Here is a 22,629-nt window from a genome sequence, read left to right as displayed (position 1 = left end):
CCATAAGGTGGACCCCCTTCAATAGTTTCACCCTCCCCTCAATCCCCTTCCCCTCTGATCACCACTAATCTTTTCTCTGTACCTAGGAGTTTGTTTTGTTTAATTTTGTTTGTTTGTTTGTTTTTTACAGTTTTCTTTAATGTGAATGATATCTTTCTCCATTTGATTTATTTCACTTAGCATAATACCCTCTAGGTCAATCCATGTTGTTGGAAATGACAAAATTTCATTTCATATTTTATGGCTGAGTAGTACTACACACACACACACACACACACACACACACACACACACACACAGGCTTTCCAGGTGACTCAATGATAAAGAATCTACCTGCCAATGCAGGAGATATGGGTTCAATCCCTAGGTCGGGAAGCTCCTAGAGGAGAAAATGGCAACCCACTCCAGTAGTCTTGCCTGGAAAATCCCACAGACAGAGGAGTCTGACAGGCTCCAGTCCATGGGGTCAGAAAGAGTTGGACATGCCCGAGTGCCTGGGCACACAGCATGCACACATGTAAGTGCCGCATCCTTCATCAGTCCATCCACTGATGAGCACTTGGGTGCTTCCACGTTTCCATCTCTGCTGCTGCTGCTGCTAAGTCGCTTCAGTCGTGTCTGACTCTGTGTGACCCCATAGACGGCAGCCCACTAGGTTCCCCCGTCCCTGGGATTCTCCAGGCAAGAACACTGGAGTGGGTTTCCATTTCCTTCTCCAATGCATGAAAGTGAAAAGTCAAAGTGAAGTCGTTCAGTCGTGTCCGACTCTTCGCGACCCCTAGGCAGTTGTAAATAATGATGCAATTGAACACAGATATCTTTCCAAATTAGTGTTTTCCTGTTTTTTGGATAAATACCCAATAGTGGAATAGCTGGATAATATGGTAGTTGCAGTCTTAAATTTGAGGACCCTCCATTCTGTTCTTCATAGTGGCTGTATTGATTTATATTCCTGCCACCTGTGTGCAAGAGTCCCTTTTTCTCCACATCCTCTTCAACATTTGTTGCTTCTTGTCTTTTCCATAATAGTCATTTTAACAGGTATGAGGTAGTGTCTCATTGTGTTTTGATTTGCATTTCTCCAATAACTGGTGATGTTGAAAATCTTTTCATGTGCCTGCTGGCCATCTGTATGTGTTCTTTGGAAAAATGCCTATTCAAATACTTCCTTTTTAAGTGGGTTGTTTCTTTTTGTTGTTGAGTCATATAAGGTTTATAAATATCTTTTAGATATCAGGCATATGGCTTGCAAGTATCTTATCAGATACATGATTTGCAAGCATCTTCTCCCATTAGAGGGGTTGCCTTTTCAGTTTGATGATTATTTCCTTCACTGAGCAGAAGCTCTGTAGTTTGATATAGTCCAGTTTGCTTATTTTTGCTTTTGTTTCCCTTGCCTTTGGAATCAGACCACACAAAAAAAGTGAAGTAACTGCCTATGTTTTCTTTTAGGAATTTTATGTTTTCAGGTCTAACGTTGTAAGATAGTGATCTAGTTTTTTTTTTTTTTTTTTTTGTGCATGGACTGTCCAGTTTTCTCAACACCGTTTATTGAAGAATGGTGTTGAAAATACTTTTTTCATTGTATGTTCTTTCCTTTGCCATAATTTTTCCATATATGTGTGAGTTCTGCTATTCTTTTTTTTTTTTTTTGCCAGTATCATACTGTTCTGGAGGAGGAAATGGCAACCCACTCCAGTAATTTTGTCTGGAAAATTCCATGGACAGAAGGGCCTGGCAGGCTACAGTCCATGGGGTCACAAAAAAGTCAACATGACTGTGACTGACACATCATACTGTTCAGATTACCATAGCTACTCTATATACTATTGATATATGTTAGCATACTCTGAAATCAGGATGTATAATACCTCCAACTCTGTTCTTCCTTAAAATTGTCTTGGATATTTATGATCTTTTGTGGTTCCATAAAATTTTTAGAGTATTTGTTCAAGTTTTGTGAAATATGCCATTGGGATTTTGATAAAGATTGCATTGAATCTTCAGATCGTTGTAGGTATTATGAACATTTAAACAATATTAATACTTCTAATCCATGAACATGGGATGTCTTTCCATTTATTTTGGTTTCTTTCATAAGTGTCTTAGTTTTCAGTTGTATAGGGTTTTCACCTTCTTGGTTAAATTTGTTCCCAAGTAATTTATTCTTTTTGGTGCTATTGTAAATGGGATTTTTAAAATTTCTTTTCTGATGATTTGTTATTAGTCTGTAGAAATGCCAGATTTCTGTTTATTGATTTTATATCTTGAAATTTTACTGAATTCATTTAACTTTTTTGATGGAATCTTTAGAGTTTTCTATATATTACATCTAAAAATAGTGACATTTTATTTCTTCCTTTTAAGTTTGGTTGCTTTTTGTTTCTTTTTCTTGTTTAATGCTGTGGGTAGGACTACCAATACTGTGTTGATTAAAAATGGCCAGAGTGGCCATCCTTATCTCATTTCTGATATTACAGGGAAAGCTTTTAGCTTTTCACCACTATTGATAGCTGCGAGTTTGTCATAGAGGGCCTTTATTATGTTGAAGTATGTTGCCTCTATGCCCAGTTTGTTGCGACTGTTTATCATGAATGGATGTTAATTTTGTCAAATACTTTTTGCATCTATTGAGATAATCATATGATTTTATTGTTCATTTTGTTAATAATGTATTAATCATTAATGTGTCATATTGATGGATTTGTTGATGTTGAACATCCTTGCATCCCTGGAATAAATCCCCCTTGAATATGGTGTATGACCTTTTTAATGTTTTTTTAATATAAATTTATTTATTTTAATTGGGGGTTAATTACTTTACAATATTGCATTGGTTTGTTGAATTTGGCTTACTACCATTTTGTTGAGGATTTTTGCATCTGTATTTATTAAGGACCAGTTCAGTTCAGTTCAGTCACTCAGTCATGTCCAACTCTTTGCAACCCCATGAATCACAGCAGGCCAGGCCTCCCTGTCCATCACCAACTCCTGGAGTTCACCTAAACTTATGTGCATGGAGTCGGTGAAGCCATCCAGCCATCTCATCTTCTGTCGTCCCCTTCTCCTCCTGCCCCCAATCCCTCCCAGCATCAGGGTCTTTTCCAATGAGTCAACTCTTCGCATGAGGTGGCCAAAGTATTGGAGTTTCAGCTTTAGCATCAGTCCTTCCAAGGAACACCCAGGACTGGTCTCCTTTAGCATGGACTGGTTGGTTCTCTTTGCAGTCCAAGGGACTCTCCAGAGTCTTCTCCAACACCACAGTTCAAAAGCATCAATTCTTTGGCACTCAGCTTTCTTCACAGTTCAACTCTCACATCCATACACGACCTCTGGAAAAAAACCATAGCCTTGACTAGACGGAGCTTTGTTGGCAAAGTAATATCTCTGCTTTTTAATATGCTGTTTAGGTTGGTCATAACTTTCCTTCCAAGGAGTGATAGTGTTTTAATTTTACAGCTGCAATCACCATCTTCAGTGACTTTGGAGCCCCCAAATTTAAGGATATTAGGCTGTAATTTTATTTTTCTTGTGGTGTCCTTGTCTGATTTTGGTATAGGGCTGGAAGTGAAAATCACTCAGTCATGTTCAACTCTTTGTGACCTCTGGACTGTACAGTCCCTGGAATTCTCCAGGCCAGAATACTGGAGTGGGTAGCCTTTCTCTTCTTCAGGGGATCTTCCTAACCCAGGGATTGAACCCAGGTCTCCCGCATTGCGGGTGGATTCTTTACCAGATGTCACAAGGGAAGCCCAATAGAGGGTAATGCTGGCTTTATAAAATGTGATTGGAAGGTTTCACTTCCCTTCACATTTTAATAAGAATTTGAGAAGGGTAAGTAGTATCTTCTTTGAATATTTTGTAGAATTCACGAGTGAAACCAGCTAGTCCTGGGCTTTCAGGAAATTTCAGTCGGGAGATTTTGATTATTATTGCAATTTCCTTACTAGTAATCTGTCTACTCAGATTTTTTATTCCTCCAAGACTCAGTCTTGGAAGATTATATGTTTCTAGGAATTTATCCATTTCCTCTAGGTTGGGCTAAATTGTTGTATAAGTGATTGTAGCAGTCTTTTATGAAATGTTGTACTTCTATGTATTAGTTGAAATTTCTTTCATCTTTGATTTTATTTATTTCAATTCTCTTATTTTCCTGTTGAGTCCAGCTAAAGGTGTGTTGATTTTGTCTTTTCTAACAACTGGCTGTTAGTTTGATTGATCTTTTCTATTTCCTTGTAGCTTCTATTTTATTATTTTCTGCTCTGATCTTTGCTATTTTCTTCCTTTTACTAATTTTGGGCTTAATTTTTTTAAGAAAAACTTCTTTAGAAGTAAGGTTAGATTTTTCATTGGTGATTTTTCTTGAGGTAGATTGCTATGAACTTATCTTTTAGCATATGTGGAAGTATTTTGATGCTAGTATGTTTTGATTTTTCCTTTAATTTCTTCAATGACTTCTTGGTTTTCAGTAGCATGTTGTTTAATCTTCATGTTTATATGGCTTTGAGTTTCTTCCCACTTGTGATTGATTTCTACATTAATACCATTGCAGTTGGAGAAGGTGCTTGATACAATTTCAATCTTGAATTTATTGGCTCTTTTCTTATGACCCAATATGTCACATATCCTAGAGAATGTTTCATATGCATTTGAGAAGAATGTGTATTCTGGTGCTTTTGGATGGAATGTTCTATCTATAAATGTGAAGTTTATTGATCTAATATGTTGTCTAAGTCTGATGTTACCTTATTGATTTTCTGTTTGGATGATCTATCTATTGATTTATTGTTAATCACTCAGTTGTGTCCAACTCTTTGCCACCCCATGGATTGTAGCCTGTCCATGAAATTCTCCAGGCAAGAATACTGGAGTGGGTTGCCATGCCCTTCTCCAGGAGATCTTTTTGACTCAGGAATCGAACCCATATCTCCTGCATTACAGGCAGATTCTTTACCGTCTGAGCCACATGGGAAGCCCATTCAATGATGTAAGTGGGGTTGTTTATTACTGTTAGTACTTTTACTCTTGCACTATTATTTTGTTTACTTTATTATTTTGTTCTATTTTTCTGCTATTATTTTGTTGTTTACAATTTTCCCTTTAAAATGTTTACATTTGCTTTATATATCTTGGTGCAACTATATTGGTGCATGTACACTTATAAATTATAAAAGTATATCTTCTTACAGGATCAATCCCTTTATCATTGTGCAATATTTTGCTTTGTCTTTTTATTACACTCTTTGTTTTAAAGTTTATTTTCTCCGGTATGAGTATATAGCTGCTCCAGATATCATTTCCATTTGTATGGAATATCTTTTTCCATCCTTTCATTCTTTACGTACTTTCTCTGAAGTGGCTTGTAGGCAGCATATAGACGTGTCTTGTTTTGTTATCCATTCAGTTGCTCTATGGTTTGATTGATGAATTTAGCATTTTACATTTAATTATTGTATGTACATACTTATTGACAATTTGTTCATTGTTTTGTGCCTGTTTATGTAGTTTATCTCTGTAACTTTCTTCTTCTCTTTCTTACCTCATGTATTGGTGGTTTTCTTTAGTGTTACATTCTTTTCTCATTTTCTTTTATTTACTATAAGCTTTTTTCTTTGTGGTTTCTATGAAGTTCACATATAACATCCTATGTAAATTGTAGCCTGTTTTAATTGGTAGCAACATTCCAAAACTTTATCCTTTTACTCTACCCCACCATATTTTGGGCTTCCCACGTAGTTCAGCTGGTAAGGAATCCTCCTAAAAGGCAGGAGACCCCAGTTCAATTCCTGGATCAGGAAGATCCCCTGGAGAAGGGATAGGCTACCCACTCCAGTATTCTTGGGCTTCCCTGGTGGCTCAGATGGTAAAGAACTCCCTTGTGATGCAGGAGCCCTGGGTTCAATCCCTGGGCTGGGAAGATCCCCTGGAGGAGGGCAGGGCAACCCACTCCAGTATTCTTGCATGGAGAATCACCATAAACAGAAGACCCTGGCAGGCTACAGTCCATGGCGATGCAAAGAGTTGGACATGACTGAGCAACTAAGCACAGCTCCACAGTTTATAATTTTGATAACACATTTTACCCCATTTTATTTTATGCATCCCTTGATTATTATAATTTTAGTAATATTTACTACTTTTGACCCACTATCTTTATTTTACAGTCAGTCCCCTACACATGAATGAATTCTATTCCCAAAGCTCATTCCTAAGTCCAACAAAGTTAACTTAGGTACCCAACTAACACAATTGGCTATATAGTACTGTACTATAGTGGCTTTAAAATACTTTTCACACAAATAATACATAAAAAACAAACACAAAAAATAAAGAAAACATTTTTAATCTTAAAGTATAGTACCATTAAATGTACAATAGCACAGTATAGCAGCTGCCATTCAGGGCTGGCATTGAGTAAACAGGCAAGAATAGTTACTGACTAGAGGAGAGAGAGGAGTTGGGAGATGGTAGAGCTGAAGGATTGTCAGCAATAGGAAATGGAGGGCAAATTGCAGTTTCACTCACATCTGACTTTGATGGCATGCACGTTTGCATCTTTGAAAGTTTGCAACTTGATGGTTTGTATTTAGAGAACTTACTGTATTATGATATATATTATACACTGTCTTTTCCACTGAGATTTTTGCTTTAATATGTTTTCTTATTATTAATTAATGCCATTTCTTTCAGCTTAAAGAAATCTCTTTAATATTTCTTGCAGGGTTAGTTTAATGGTGATAAACTTTTTGTTTTTTTAACTTTGCTTATCTGGGAAACTCTTGATCTCTTCTTCAATTCTGAATGAAAACCTTGCTCAATAGAGAATTCTTGGTTTGAAGTTTTTCTTCTTTTCAGCACTGAATATGGCATGCTATTCCCTTTTGGTTTGTAAAAATTTCTGCTGAAAAATCTACTGATTTGGGGCATTTTCCTTATATTTAACAAACTGTTTTTCTCCTGCTACTTTTAAAAGTCTTTCTTTAACGTCTATCTTTTTAATTACAATGCTCATCTTATTTGTATTTTCTGAGCTTTCTAGACTTGGATGCCTATTTTCTTTACCAAATTAGGGAAAATTTCAGCCACTATTTCTCTAAATAATTTTTTTGGCCCTTTCTCTTTCTTTTCTTCTGGGACCTTGTGCTAAGTTGCTTCAGGAGTGTCCGACTCTGTGTGACTCTATGGACTGCAGCCTGCCAGGCTCCTCTGTCCATGGGATTCTCCAGGCAAGAATACTGGATTGTATTCTTTCTCCATCTGGAACCTTACAATACAACATCTACCTGATGTTGTCCCAAAGGTCCTTTAAGATATTTTCACTTTTTAAAGTTCTTTTTTCATTTTGCTGCTCTGACTGGGTGAATCCCATTGTTTTGCCTTCCATCTCACGGATTCATTTTTCTACCATATCCAGTCTGCTGTTGCAACCCTTTAGTGTGTTGTCCAGTTTGGTTATAACTTCTGTTTGGTAATTTCTTGTATTTTCTATCTTTTTGTTGAAGTTCATCCATTCTTTTCCCAAGTTCTGTGAGCATTCTTATGACCATTATTTTGAATTCTTTACCAGATAGCTTGCTTATCTCTGTTTGAGTTAGTTCTTTTCCTGAGGCTTTGTCTTGTGTTTTTCGATTGGAACATATTCTTCTGTCTTCTTATTTTATTTTATTTCTGTCTTCTCTGTTTATTTCTGTGTATTAGCTACATGGGAAAAACCAATGGCAGAAGGAGAAGAGGGCATCAGAGAATGAGAATGCTGGATGGCATCACTGATGCAATGAACATGAACTTAGACAAACTCCAGGAGATGGTGAGGGACAGGGAGGCCTGGCATGCCGCAGTCCATGGGATGGCAAAGAGTCACACACGACTGGACAACTGAACAACAGCAACAGCAACATTAGGCATATTATCTATCTCTCACAGTCTTGGAGGAGTGACTCAGCCCCTGCGAAGTCTTGCAACTTATTACTTCCTTTCCAGCAGATGCTTCAAGATTAGTAAGTGGGTCTTCTTCACCTATGGCCCATATGCTTTTAAATCTGGTGTTTTAAGCTACTTTTGAGATTGAGTGAGTTTTGCACACGATCCTTTTAAGAGTGGGTTCTCCATTCCCTGTAGTTCTGTAGCTTTCCCGGGCATGTTCCTTGTTGGTTTTCAAAGCCAGGTGTTTTAGGGGCTCATCTCTCCTGTACAGGATCAAGAGGTTGGAGTATCAGATGTGAAGCTCAGATCCCTCAGTCTTCGGGGAAAAGACCCATACCTTTGTGATCTCTCCTGATTGTGAATCATTGTAGGTGGGATCTAGGTTTTTCCTTGGCAAGCCTGTATCTCTGCCTCTTTTACCCATTTAGATGCTGTCCTTTTACCCTTTGGAGGCTCTGGGTTTTAGGTCTCTTTCTGAGGGACTTACTTCCTATGTTTTTGTAGGTTTTTTGTGAGCATGGTAGGAGGTGAGATCAGGATCTTCCTACACTTGCATCTTGAAGCCTCTCTGGCTGTGATTGTAGTGCAGGAGGAATGGTTAAAGACGGTAGTTGGGAGAAATGCTTTGACAATGTTAAAAATGATAACTATGAAATGCTTAAGACTGTTTCCTGACACTATGAATACAGCTACTTTTCTTTACTTTTTCAGGCACTTTGAAATGATGGGTAAGAACAAGGCCATCAGCAGAAATGAAGAACATGAACATAAATTACATCAGGAGGTCAGGATTTCCCATTCTGGATACTTTTCAAGGATGATCTTCAAAGCAAGGACATTTTCAATGCTTGGGTTTGTTAAATAAAAAGCTAATGTTCGACTTAACCTGTGTGTTTGTTCATGTGGTTATTCTTCTTCCTCGAGGCAGCTTTCTCTGTCTCTGAAAAATGCAAACATGTCGAGCATCAGGAGAATTTCTGAGTAGTCTTTTCTTCCTAATTCCTTTGCAGAAGGTGGACTACAAAGGACGCTTGTCTCTTCCTGAAGACACAGTTCCTAGTGATGGGCTGTATAGATCTGAGTTCGCAGTGCAAGAATAGAGACCTGGAAATAGAATGCAAGGGGAGACTGATATGTCAGGGGGCCTTCAGGAGATGTTTAACTTCTGAAAACAAGGGGGTCACCTGGATGCAGACTGCCTGTTCTACTCAGTACTCCAAGGGAGAGTGGGCCCAGATACCCTGGAGGGCCTGAGTCTGAACTCACAGGGGGCCCATCTGATGGATTCAAAAGAAAATAACATCCCGTGTCACCTTGCAGGATATCTTTTTCCACTGAGAGATGTGGTCCTTAATTCCACATGCAACCACATGCAGGTAACATATTCATAGGTTCCAGGGATTAAGACATGATTAGGCTGCCTCTGAGGGGCCAGTCATTACCAACCAGGTGAGGAATTTGCATTTTTATCCTGTGTGTGGCAGGAGCTTTTGGAGGAATTCACATAGGGAAGTATTCTGATTAAGAGCCGCCCCCGCAACAGGGTGTCACAGTGTTACAGAGCCCTTCAGGATGTACAGGGCTTCCCTTGTAGCTCAAATAGTAAAGAATCTTCCTACAATGCAGGAGACCCATGTTCGATCCCTGGGATGGGAAGATACCCTAGAAAAGGGCATGGATACCCATTCTAGTATTCTTGCCTGGAGAACTCCATGGACAGAGGAGCCTGACCGGCTGCAGTCCATGGGAATCGCCAGAGTTGGACGTGACTGAGCGACTAACACACACAAGGTGTTTCTGGGCTTCCCAGGTGGCGCCAGTGGTAAAGAACCCGCCTGCCAATGTAGGAGACATAAGAGACGTGGTTCCATTTCTGAGTCGGGAAGATCCTCTGGAGGAGGGCATGGCAACCCACTCCAGTATCCTTGCCAGGACAATCCTATGGACAGAGGAGCCTGGCAGGCTATGGTCCATGGTGTCTCAAAGAGTTGGACATGAGTAAAGTGACCTAGCATGCACGTAGGATGTTTCTGGCACCTGTCATAGCCCCATTTTCAGAGGAACAGTCTGTTGGGTGCCAGGCCCTCCCTGGGGCCCATGGAAGCCTAGCTGACCACTATGTGTGTTCAGTGCAGAGGGGAAAGGGAGCTGGAGAGGAATCCTGTCCACCATCTGGCTTCTTCTGGCCAGAGCCTCTTCTTTGATTCAGCCCTCACTGCATTCCAGAGTTCTCCAGGCTACATGTTCAAGAAGAGATTGAAATGGTGAAATGTCCACTGGTTAGTGTCTTTTACAGAAGAAGAGAACCTCAAATACCTTTGAATCTATTATGGGTCTGGCCCTCTTCATTGCAAGAGGGAACTATATTGTTTTGAGAGTCCCATTTTTATTTTTGGTAACTCTGTGTCACATCTACTTTTTTATTCAACTGAAGAGGCATCTTCACTGCAATCCCTAAATTATTTAATCGTCCCTGCTATTGGGTTGGTCAAAAAGTTCCTTCAGTTTTAAGTATTATAATGTACTTACTGTGATCGATATTCTTGTATAATGAATGAGGCTTGTCCTATTTAAGTGTTTATATAAGCTAGTTACATGAAGTGCCAGGTAATGACTATTATCATAGTAAGTCATTTTTGTAAATTTGCACAAGTTTTTGAAACTCATTGGTAAAACAGAAAATTTTTGGTTTAAGGATAATCTTCACTGAAGCCTGGAAATTCACTCTAACAGCTTGCACCTGGGTTACATTTACTCTGTCCTATTCTGTAGAAGTTGTTACAATATTTGACAACCATCTAGTAGGATGAGAGGGAGACAGTCCCTGGAGAAGGCTCTTTCCAAGGAGGCCAGGTGCAGGGGATGGAGATATGACCTTAATTAATGTCTCTTCACTCTTTGGGGAGTGGAATATACGCATGATGGGGTTTAGTGCACCTGGAAGCATTAACTAATGCATATTTCTTGAGCGTTGCAATATATTTGTCTCCTGGGAGGCTGATAAGAACAAGTTTGTGATGACCACATGTGAAGCAATGGGGCAAGTGCAGACTTGGACTTGGCTTCCTCTGATAACAGTAGTGGTGGAAGTCGAGGAGATGCTCACATGCTCAAGATAGGAGAGAGAACTCTTTAGGTTATGATTCTGGATTCTCACCTCTTCCTGCAGCAATTATCATCATTAGTCATCCTTCAGTCTCTCTTTTGTGTCATTGCAACCAAAACAAACACAGGTTACTCTGTTAAACTCCTAGCTGCTGTAATAATGATAACAAAACGTGTTCAACCTTGTGCCTGGTTCTTGCTATGCATGCAGCGCTTATAGTTAACATGTTATTTCTGTGTTCTGCTCTTTCATATTTTTAATAGTTTGTTGCTTTCGTTTTTCTGGTTTTGAATCAGTTTCTCTCAATTCTTCTTTCTCTGTCTACATTTATTACTTTCAAATAGTTTTATTTTCAAAAGACTATTTTCAAATAGTCTTGTGGCCTATTTGTCCTTTCCTATTTCTTTTTCTTTTTAATATTTATTGTGTTGTGTCTCAGTCATTTCTTTCCATTCTCAAACCTTTGATTATGTCAACAATTGCTAACAATCCATAAGCTTCCTTAAGTGACTAAGGGCTCAGAAATGCCTGTAACTGTGACCTAATCTTATTCATCTTATTGAGTTCCATGATACGTGCTGAACAATACCTATGGAAATAGAAAGTTGAATTTCCAAAATATTAAGCAATAAATTTCCAGCAACTAAAGCCCACACTCATAATTTTCAGCATGATTTTCTTGGGCACCATCTTGTAATGGTCAGAACCACAGATGGCAGGCTCTGCTGAGGAGACCATTGAACAAAGAGACCCATCATCCCTCATAGGTCTAGCCCTTTCTCTTAAGTCCTAAAACAATGTTCTGCTATGACTAAATTACCTACAATGTACTTACTGGTGTTACCAACTCCCAGGATGTTGAAATGAGAATCGTGGCTTGGCCACAGTTGTAAACAATCTATAACTTTAAATCTCTTACCATCTGGCTACAGGGAAGCCTTCTCATAAATGGTTTGCTTTCTTCAATCTGAACTCTTTTTGCATATTTGTGTTGCTTGTTATGTCTAGACTCTGTCTTCCCTGAATAAATGCAACATGAAGCTACAACCTGTTAACTTGGTCATAGAGCTGGAAGGTAGAACATAGGGATGGAGGGTGGCTGGTGGGTAGACAGGTGGCGAGATGGATGGATATATGATAAAGCAGTAGAGTCAAATGGGCATGGTAGGATCTAGATGGCATGCGTATTGGCTTTTACTGCAATATTCTTTTGGTTTTTCAGTTTATTTGAAACATTTCACAACAAAATGTTGAAGGAAAAATGTGGAGATGGTGGGATGATGGTTCAAAATCTTATAAATCCCTATGACTTTTATCTTCTCCCCTAGTTAGTTACATGCAGCTTACTTCTGGCCAAGTTCAGGCAGATGCACCTACAGAACACATTCACCAGAGCTGCTGCTATCCAGAGTCTTCTCAATTAGATGCTGATCTCCTTTGGCAGGATCAAGTTATACCCATTTTCTCTTTCTGTCTGTGGATCAATACTGAGCACAGAGTGAATTTTCAAATACTACAGTTTTACCAAGGTGGATTGGAAAGTTGGCTTTCACAGTGTATTTCTTATTATGTTAACAAACCAGACAGGGTCAGTGGAAATGAAGTAACCGATCCCTTCGTCAGCCACATGGGTGTTTGATCCCTTCATCAGCCACTTGGGTGTTGCTGGTATTCAGTTCCTTCCTTCTTGTATCAGTTATCTCTTGAGGGTACCAGGCCTCCAGGTCTGGGAACACAAAGCTGGAAGACATGATCACTGCTGTTCAGGAGTTTATGGGGAAATGGAGATGGTTACAGGTGGAGGTCAGTGGGATTAGCAAAAATGAGAGCCTTGTCCTTGGCCCTTGCCCACTCTAGAGGCTGCCTGCCCCTCTTGCAGACCACCTCTAAGCAGGCCCAGACTCCAATGTCAGGAAAAGCTGGGGAACCAATGCCCAAGGTCACCCCTCACCAAAGAGGAGCCTGGACTGAGGATCTCTGTCTTTCTTGCTCCATGGGGCAATTGCACATCTCTGGAGTGTTCCCAGCAGGACTGAGCCCCAGGTGCCCACAGAACCATGGCGCACACTTCATCAATCCTCCTCCCTTCTTCCTGAGTAAGTGCTTCCTGAAGCTGTCTCCAAATGAACTAATGTAAGGAAACTGTGTCTCGCTTTGGGAAAGACTCAAACTAGGACACAAACACAAACCACCTGGAGCCAGGTGGGATCAGCACAGGTCTAGGAATCCATCCATCAGCCAAGGTAGGGTGGGGTGAGGAGGTGGGTGGGGGTGGGGACACACACAACACTTGGAGACATAAGGCTATAAGTAGGAGATCTATTGAACTGAATCACTAAAAACAAATTAAGGTTTTAAAAGAGCATATAGAGCAGGATTTCTTGCTTTCTGTATTAATTCTTAAAACCTTTTTTATTATATGTTGGGGTATAGCCAGTTAACAATGCTGTGATAGTTTCAGGTGGACAGCATAGAGACTCAGCCATATATAAACATCTATCCATTCTCTTCCAAACTCCCCTCCTATGCAGGCTGCCACATAACCACCTTTGGCATTTTGGGCCAGAAAATTCTCTCCTGTGGAGACTGTTCTGTACACTGCAGGAAGTCGGGCCTCTACCCATTAGATGCCAATCGCACATCTTCCTCCCAGTTGTGACAACCAAAAACATCTTCCAGGCACAGCCAAATGTTTCCTGGGGGTGGGGAGGGGGCAAAATCACATTCAGCTGAGAACCACTGACACAGAGTTTCTGGAGTTTCAAAGTGGCATCCTGATTCTAGAACATCTCCAAATATACAGGTGGTCCTGTGATAGTGCTGCCAGGGCCATCATGGGGGTGGTCCAGAAACCCACCTCACTGGTGGGGCAGCTCTGTGCTCTGCAGGAAAGCCTCCTGCCTGTTGGCCGCATGCTGACCCGGGGGCACAGTGCTGTGAATTTATGGGGGTCCCTTGGAAGAGTCTATTAGGCGAGAGCTGGAGCTGACCTGCCTGATGCCAATCCTAAAGCAGCCCCAATACCTCCTCTTCCACCTCTGTGACCATTTTTGGGAGTCCCAGGCTTGGTGTTTCCTTGGCTGCAGAACTTTGGGCAGCCTTGAGGTCACTTTAGTGAGCTTTCCACTGAGAATTGGGCTGGGATGTGCCAGGCACCTGTGGAGGGAGATACTGTGTGGGACCCGATGGGTTTAGGCCACCTCCCAGGAGAGCCACTGGACAGGCCCAAAGAGATTCTGAATCAAAATGTGCTACAGAGCCTCCTGCTCTTGCTACCAAACCACCTCAGAGTCCTGGGATCCAGCCCACCCTGGAATCCCCAGGGGCAGTTAAATGTTCTCGCATACAGGGTGGCAATCCTTGTTTAGCAGGCCGCTCCAGAGTCTCCCTTGTAGCTCAGTCTGTAAAGAATCTGCCTGCAATGCAGGAGACCCGGGTTAGATTCCTGGGTCAGGAAGATCCCCTGGAGAAGGAAATGGAAACCCACTCCAGTATTCTTGCCTGGAGAATCCCATGGACAGAGGAACCTGGTGAGCCCCAGTCCATGGGGTCGCAGGAGTCAGGCATGACCTAGGACTAAACCACCACCACTACCAAGGGGTCTGTCAGTGTTTGCGGAGGGGTCGTGCATTCACACAGCTGAGAAGTCTGTAGAGAACCCTGTTCCCTCCGGGAGTTTTCAGATTCAGTCTGGAGGATGAGGCAGGCACATCACAGTGGAGAAGATTATCAGTGCCCTGCAGGACCACGCGCTCTATGGAAAAGGATCACTTCTGACCCCTGTGATAGCATCACATGGGCGAACACGCCACCATCCAAATTGCCTGGGGGGCTGGCTCTTCTTCCCTCTACTTGGTCTCTGGTTGAGATTGCCTGGGAGCTTTTCTGCCTCCCCATTCCCCACCTTCTCTGCGATGGTCTAAGAAACCCATTCTTGGAGTAGCAGTGAATGTGTTGGCTGAAGGGTAAAGACAGCCTAGTACAGAGCGGTGGGCAAGGCAGAGAGGACGCCTCCTTGCTCTGAAGCCTGTCCGGTCCCTAAAGACAAGGCAATCTCTTGCCTAAGGGACCAGAGTTTCTCTTAAATGCAGGTGATGAGGCTCTGGCCCCCAAATTTGGATTTGATGGCCTCAGGAAGCAGATTTTCAGGTTTATTTTATTTATTTTTAAAATGTTTTATTTTATATTGGAGTATAGCCAATTAACAATGTTGTGTGTTTCAGGTGGACAGCAAAGGGACTCAGCCATATGTATACATATATCCATTCTCCCCCAAACTCCCCTCCCCTCCAGGCTGCCACTTAACATTGAACAAAGTTCCCTATTCTGTACAGTAGGCCCTTGCTGGTTACCCATTTTAAATAGAGTAGTGTGTACATGTCCATCCCAAACTCCTAACTATCCCTTCCCTGTGTCCTTCCCTCTGGCAATCGTTAAGTTTTTTCTCTAAGTCTGTGAATCTAATTCTGGTTTGTTTTTTTTTTTTTTTCATTCCTTCTGCCTACTTTGCATTTAGTTTTTTTTTTTAATTTTACTTTATAATATTGTATTGGTTTTGCCATACATAAACATGAATCTGCCATGGGTGTACACATGTTCCCAATCCTGAACCCCCCTCCCGCCTCCCTCCCTATACCATCTCTCTGGGTCATCCCAGTGCACCAGCCCCAAGCATCCTGTATCCTGCATCGAAACTAGACTGGCGATTCGTTTCTTATATGATATTATACATGTTTCAATGCCATTCTCCCAAATAAGTTCATTTATATCATTTGTTTTTAGTTTTTGCATATAAGGGATGTCACACAATATTTTTCCTGTGCTTGACTATTTTACTCAGTATGACACTCTCTAGGCCCATCCATGTTGCTGCAAACGGCATTACTTCATTCTTTTAAATGGCTGAGTAATGATCCATTATATGTTTGTGAGTGCATAGTTGCTTCAATTGTGTCTGACTCTCTGTAACTTTATGGACCATAACCCTCCAGGCGCCTCTGTCCACGGGATTTTCCAAGCAAGAATACTGCAGTGGATTGCCCTGCCCTCCTCCAGAGGATCTTCTGACCCAGTGATTGAACCCTCATCTCCTGCATCTCCTGCATCGCAGGCAGATTCTTTACCGCTGAGCCACTGGGGAAGCCCAATCCATTATATACATGTACCCATTTTAATTTTAAATAATTGTCCCCAAGTAGTCAGTGGACGAGGCTCTGCTCTGAGAAGCAAGGGCATCTTGCATTCTTCTGTGGGACAGGGAAATGGTGTTTAATTGCGGGATTTCACTCGCAAGCTGGAGGGAAGGCAAGCTGGTTGATGGATATAGCCCACCACCACTCTGGTCTGGGAGAACATGAGGTCTTAACAGAGGGCCGATCAAGGCAGAGGAACCCTTATGTTGACACTGAGACAGACTGAACAGAGCAGGTCTCTCAACATGCCATCTCCCCACTGCACCAGTTTCCAGAAAAAGCGAGATCCAGTTACAAGGTAACAGAAAGGTGGTCATGACTGAGATGGGAACCATTCAATTCCTTCATTCCTGAGCATCCTGCTGGCCACACCTATAGGAACAGAATTTTCCAGGGACTGTTGTATTGAAAAATTGAAAATCGTCCTGAGAGATGGGCAGAAATTGAATTTGAGTCCACTTTCCATACCCAGATTCCTTTCCTGAGTAACCCAGGAAACTGGGTGAGTGAGGTTGTGAAGAAGTTGGGGGAGGAGGGGCTCACGTGTGTGATCTCCTGCTCCTCCAGTGAAAGGCTGGCACTAAACCACCTCCCTGAGGGAAAATGGATACATGTATATGTGTGGCTGAGTCCCTTTACTGAAACTATCACAACATTGTCAATTTGCAATAGTGGTTTAGTCACTAAATTGTGTCTGACTCTTGTGACCCCATGGAGAGGAGCCTGCCTGGTTCTTCTGTCCATGGGATTTTCCAGGCAAGAATACTGGAGTGGGTTGCCATTTCCTTCTCTTTTTGACTCAGTGACCGAACCTGCGTCCCCTGCATTGCAGACAGAATCTTTACCAACTGAGCCACCTAATTAGCTGTACCTCAATATAAAACAAAAAGTTTTTAAAAACTACCTCATCTTTCCTTGAGTGATTTTCTTTTGATCTGGGCAAAGTTGATGGGTAAATGATCCTACAGATCAGCATATGCAATGGTTCACCCAACCCTCCATCTAGAAGTGAGGGATCCTTACTTCTTATCTCAATAAGATAAATTCTCAAAGTGTAGCCCAAGGGCCATTAGCATCAACATCACCTGAGAAATGCAATTATTATGCCTTTCAGACCAACCGAGAAACTCAGGGTAGGGCCCAGAACGCTGCATTTTAAAGTCCTGCAGGGGCTTCTGATGCGAGGAACCACGGCAATGCAGGAATAATAAGCTCACACCGGTACAGATCAGCTGAGGCAGAATTCAGCCCATGTTCCCAAGCACCAAGACTAGCGGCCCTTTCCACCATCATTCTGACACTCATTTTTCCAAAAGAACCAGAAGGCATTTCATCTCTCTAGAGATCTCTTTCCAAGCTTTTTTTCTCCCACCAGAAACATTCTCTGACCACCCCATTGAACAGTGGGTTTTGTCTGCCTCCTCTCAGCTTCCCAGTATCTCTGTTTGATAGTTCCTTTCTGACTGGTGGCTCAGACGGTAAAACGTCTGTCTATAATGCGAGAGACCAGGGTTCGATCCCTGGGTTGGGAAGATCCCCTGGAGAAGGAAATGGCAATCCACTCTAGGACTATTGCCTGGAAAATCCCATGGACAGAGGAGCCTGGTAGGCTACAGTCCATGGGGTTGCAAAGAGTCAGACATGACTGAGCGACTTCACTTTCTGACTGGGGGCGCCTAGAGAGCAAGGACTGTGTCTCACTGTATGGGTCTGGGGTTGAGAAGATCCACCATGATGTTCACAAGAACATCACTGGTGGTGGCACTGCTTAGATTCCACCCACAAGAAAGGTGCCATGAGCTAATTATCTGGAGTTTTAGTCTGGGTTCTCCTGAGAAACAGAACCAAGAGAGATAGACAAGTAGATAAGGGACTTATTTTAAAGAATTGACTAATGCGGTTTGTGGAGGCTTTCAAGTCCCACTCTACAGTGCAAGTTAGCAGGCTGGAAACCCAGAGAAGAGCTGATATTTCAACTGGAGTCCAAAGTTCATGTAGAGTCAGAATCCCCTTTTTCTTGGGGATTTCAAAGATTTTTTTTCTCTTAAGGTTTTTGACTGATTGGATGAGGCCTACCCACCTTATGGAGACTTACCCGCTTTTCTCAAACTCTACTGATCTAAAAGTTAATTACATCTAAAACTACCTTCGCAGCAGACATTGGGCCAAACATTTATATGCCATGGCCTAGCCAAGTTGATAGTTAGAATTAAACATCAGACAGAGAATTCCCTGGTGGTTCAGTAGTTAGGATTCAATGCTTTCACTGCTGTGGTCTGGGTTCAGTCCCTGGTCCGGGAACTAAGGTTCTATAAGCCATGCAGTGTGGCCAAAAAAAAAAAAAAAAATCATGCTAGTGACACTGTGGAAGCAATGCACTTTGTAAAACTACATAGACAAGAGCCAGGGGCAACCACTGTTAAGCTGAGTTAGACACATATGCATCTGCTCAGGGACACACTCATGCACAAACACACACATACACGCATGGGTGACAGAATGTGGCAGTGACTACCCAAGAGTGTCTGTGAGAGAAAATCGTCACACTGGGGTTTTCCTTTGCACCGTCTCCTAAATATACATTTCTATTTGTAACATAAAAGCAAGTCAAAGCAACTCTGCATTTACCAAAAGCCCAGAGAACACCACTGAGAACAGTAGGCAAGTCTAACAGTGGAAAACCCACAGAATTTTGCTGGTTTCTGCTTTGATTTTCCTAATCAGCTGAGGACTAGCTAAGAAGATAACCCTTCATTTAGGAGGAATTAATTTTTCAATATCTACAGCTATTTCATGTCATGTTTGCTGCCCTTAACCAGTATGACACGTTCCTTTCCCCTGTGGTGTTTACCTCATGAGAAAACACTTCTCTCTGATTGATGGCTCTCTGAAGAGTTCAAATTCAGGGTTTTGACATTTAGTGAACCATGATTTCCTTTTTGCTTTGGCTCTTTTTTTTTTTTTTTAACCACCCTCCATTTTTCTTTTTATTCTTAAAAACAATGGGAATGAAAATAAAAGTGATCAAAGAGCTCCATCACTGAATTCTCTAAGTCTTAAATTGGACTTATCTCACTGATGTATACATTCTTGCTGGCAAATAATAGAGGAGCATACATTTTTGCAAGCTTTACATTCAAGAAACTTTTGATCCTTTTAAACTGATAATGACAGTGAGTGCATTTCAGTAAGAAATTTTAAAAGTTTTTGTCGTGTTAGTCTCTGTCTGTGATGTGTTTATATATGAAAATTTCATAAATCTGTTATTGTGAAAGACACAATTAATGCAATAGGATAAACAAGCTCCAAACAAGTCCCAGGTGATTACAATTGTGCAGGGTGGTGACTATAATGGGGAGCCAGCCCAGCTCTGGGGGAAGGGTCAGGAGCATGCTGGCCTGGGTGCTTGAGGACTTTATCAGGAGCAGGAGCCTCTGGAAGAACCCGACTAAAGGTAACTAACTGACAAGGAAGGAGAAGCAGAAGTTGCTGTGACTGGCTGGGAAGATGTCACTGGCAATTGTAGCACAGGCATGCAGAATGCTTGTACAAACAAGTGCCTTTGACCGGGCTGTCTTGAAAGTTTCAAACAGACCTCTGACCTGGGTTGAGGGTGGGGATAAACTTCACTCTGTAGGGAAAGTGGTGTGGGTCAGTGGTGCAGGAAGTGAGAGTGCAGGGCCTCCAGGGTGGTGGGCGGAGCATGGAAACGGTGCCACAGGGTGCTGATGATACACAGTGGATGATGGATGACAAGGTGCAGATCGTCTTCAGAATGGGCAAGCCAGCCAAAGAAACAGCTTTACACAGCAAACCGGCTTAAGGAGCAGGTACTAATTTGGACAAATCATTTTCCCCTCAAGTCTACATGTCTGTGAAATCAAGCCTGGATCTTCTCTTTGAAATATTATGAAAACAGATTAGATAAGTCCTAAAAGAAGTAACAGCTTTTTAGGCTGGTGTTTTAAGTTTTGAAGCATTTTAGGGTTTAGTAACTTTTGGCTGGGAGGGGACAAAATGAACCTTTCAACAGTAATCATTAGAGCCTGTGCACACTTGCAAGCTTGACACCGCTGGAATGTTGGCCAGGGGTTTTTGGAATATGAATGTTCGAACTTGATTGCTCTTGGGGAATTTCTATATACATTTTTAAAAATCATAAGAATTTTTATGTCTTTGGGTCGCACAGAGTCGGACACGACTGAAGTGACTTAGCAGCAGCAGCTACAAACAGGCTGTCCTAAGACTCCAGTTCTTCTGATGTCTGTGCAGGTTTTGGAGACCCTGGTTGCCTGGGCAAAGGATGAAAAACACCAGTCGGTGCAGCAGGGAGCCGCGGGCAGGTGAAGGTAGCCGGGCGCCCACAGCCAGGCTGAGACCGCCCTTGTCGGTCAGTCACACAGGGAGTGCTGCCGGAAGCAGCAGAGACGCTTCTATTCTGGGAACCGTCTAAGCCACCTTTGAACTTCGTCTATCAGTAAGGAGTGTGTGGGCATTGTTGAGTGGCTTGGTCTTAAAATAAACCGTGCTGAGTCTCCAAGGTCAGATTCCAGATGCTGGACTATGCGAGTGGCGGTGGGGGTGGCGGGGGCGCGGGGGACCCTCTCAGGGAAGTGATGCTCTGTCTTGGTTGCTGAATGAGCCACGAGCCCAGAAATGAAGTCTCCTGGCTGTGCAGAAACTCAGAGGTCGCTGACCAGTTCCAGAACTTTTCCCTACTGTCTGTGCTCGCCCACAGAACATTAATGGGAAGGCATATTTTCTTTTTTTTTTTTAAAGTTTTCCTTTCTGTAAACTCAAGGGTGCTTCTCTGACAAGCTTTATTTATAGGGATGCTCATATTTTTTGTTTAATTCTCTTTTCCCTTTGAATGCTTTTGGGAGCTTGTGCCTCAGAACTTTTCTGGAAGAGGTGACCCCTCCCTGCCCAGACTCTCCACCTCAGGGACGATAATACAGAGGCGGAGATCAGGCTGGCTCTGAAGCGATTACCTCATTTAAAGCATTAAAACCTTCCTGATAATTACTTGGAGTGAATTGAGACTTACGTGCATTAAAAAAAAAAAAAAAAAAGTGAGACATCAACCAACACCCCTCTCCCATTACAAAGGAGAACTCCCATCACAAAGGGAAACTGGAAAATGTCAGAGTGGTAGATAGAAAAATTTATTCAGTCAAATGGAAGAATTTTGATCTGGAAGACATGCGGCAGATGGTACCTTGGCTGTCCCCTACTGTAAACACAAGCAGACACACACACACACACCTACCTTATGGCAACATCACCACCCTCCCTCTTGGCTGACCTTCACCTTAGGGCCAGGTCCCCAGTATGGGGTTGGTGGCCACCTACCTGGCATGATTTAAGGGTGGAAACAAAGCACTCAATCCATAACACCTCCCCCTTCACTCAACTCTGCTGACCAATGTCTCAGATGCCCATTTTATTAGAAAAGCAATACAGTTTTTAGCTTTGATTAAAAAGCCCCAAATCTCTGAGCCTAATGGGGTCATTATGAGTCACTGAACCCGTAACATCTATCCACTCCTGAGAGCATGTGGAAAAGAGGTAAGAGGGAAAATTCAGACAGCAGGAGAGTTTAAGACCTTGGAATGTACTTGGCCTTCTTCTCAATCTGTGATAACTCAGGGAATTTTTATTATAAACAACCTGTAGCATCTACAAGCCCTACAACACAGCTAGTATCTTACGGATGTGTCTTGTGATTAAGCAGGAGACAGGTACAAGGATATTCATAGCAGCAATTTTTATTTATTTATTAAAGATTTTTTGATGTGGACCAGCTTTTGAAAGTCTTTATTGAATTTGTTTCAGTTGCTTCTATTTTATATTTTGGTTTTTCTGACCATGAGGCATGTGGGATCTTAGCTGCCTGACCAGGGATCAAACCCGCACTCCCAAGCATTGGAAGGTGAAATCTTAACCACTGGACTGCCAGGGAAGTCCCACAGCAATTTTTAAATGTCAAGAGTCAGAAACCAGCTTGATGTCCCTCAACAGGAGGAAATAATGGTATAGTCACAAACTGGCAAAAATGAATGTTTGACATGTACTTCTAATAAAAATGAGTAAATCTCACCAAATGCTCACATCCAAGCTCCACATGATGGGCCCTAGGGTGTAACAAATCTGACTGAGTGTGGAGTAGGACAGCTGGTCCATTGGCCGAGTCCTGCTGGGGTTCCCCGGAGACAGCGCTTCTTCAGGGGTTCTCTCTGCTTCATTCCCCACTCTCAAGAACCACTCCCATGAAAGTCTATTCTGAGGTTCAGCATAGCTTATGGAACCTCCCAAGTTACTCTCAGGGACATGACTGTTTCTGTAGTGCTCATGGTTCAGCCTCAGAAAAGGTAAAAGATAGAGATGAATAAATCACAGTCACTTTTG

General features: G+C 42.0%; 1 long non-coding RNA gene across 1 annotated transcript; it reads left to right on the top strand.

The window, feature by feature from the left end:
• Positions 1-19,836: 19,836 nt before the first annotated feature.
• On the top strand, positions 19,837-21,246 carry LOC138433280 (uncharacterized). The gene is made up of 2 exons (XR_011254228.1): positions 19,837-20,051; positions 20,494-21,246. It is a non-coding gene; the product is annotated as an uncharacterized lncRNA (long non-coding RNA).
• Positions 21,247-22,629: the final 1,383 nt, after the last annotated feature.

Source organism: Ovis canadensis, chromosome 2 (assembly GCF_042477335.2).
Source record: "Ovis canadensis isolate MfBH-ARS-UI-01 breed Bighorn chromosome 2, ARS-UI_OviCan_v2, whole genome shotgun sequence".
NCBI classification, from domain to species: Eukaryota; Metazoa; Chordata; class Mammalia; order Artiodactyla; family Bovidae; genus Ovis; species Ovis canadensis.
The sequence above is the reverse complement of the archived record's forward strand: the minus strand, read 5'-3'. Positions and strand labels throughout refer to the sequence as shown.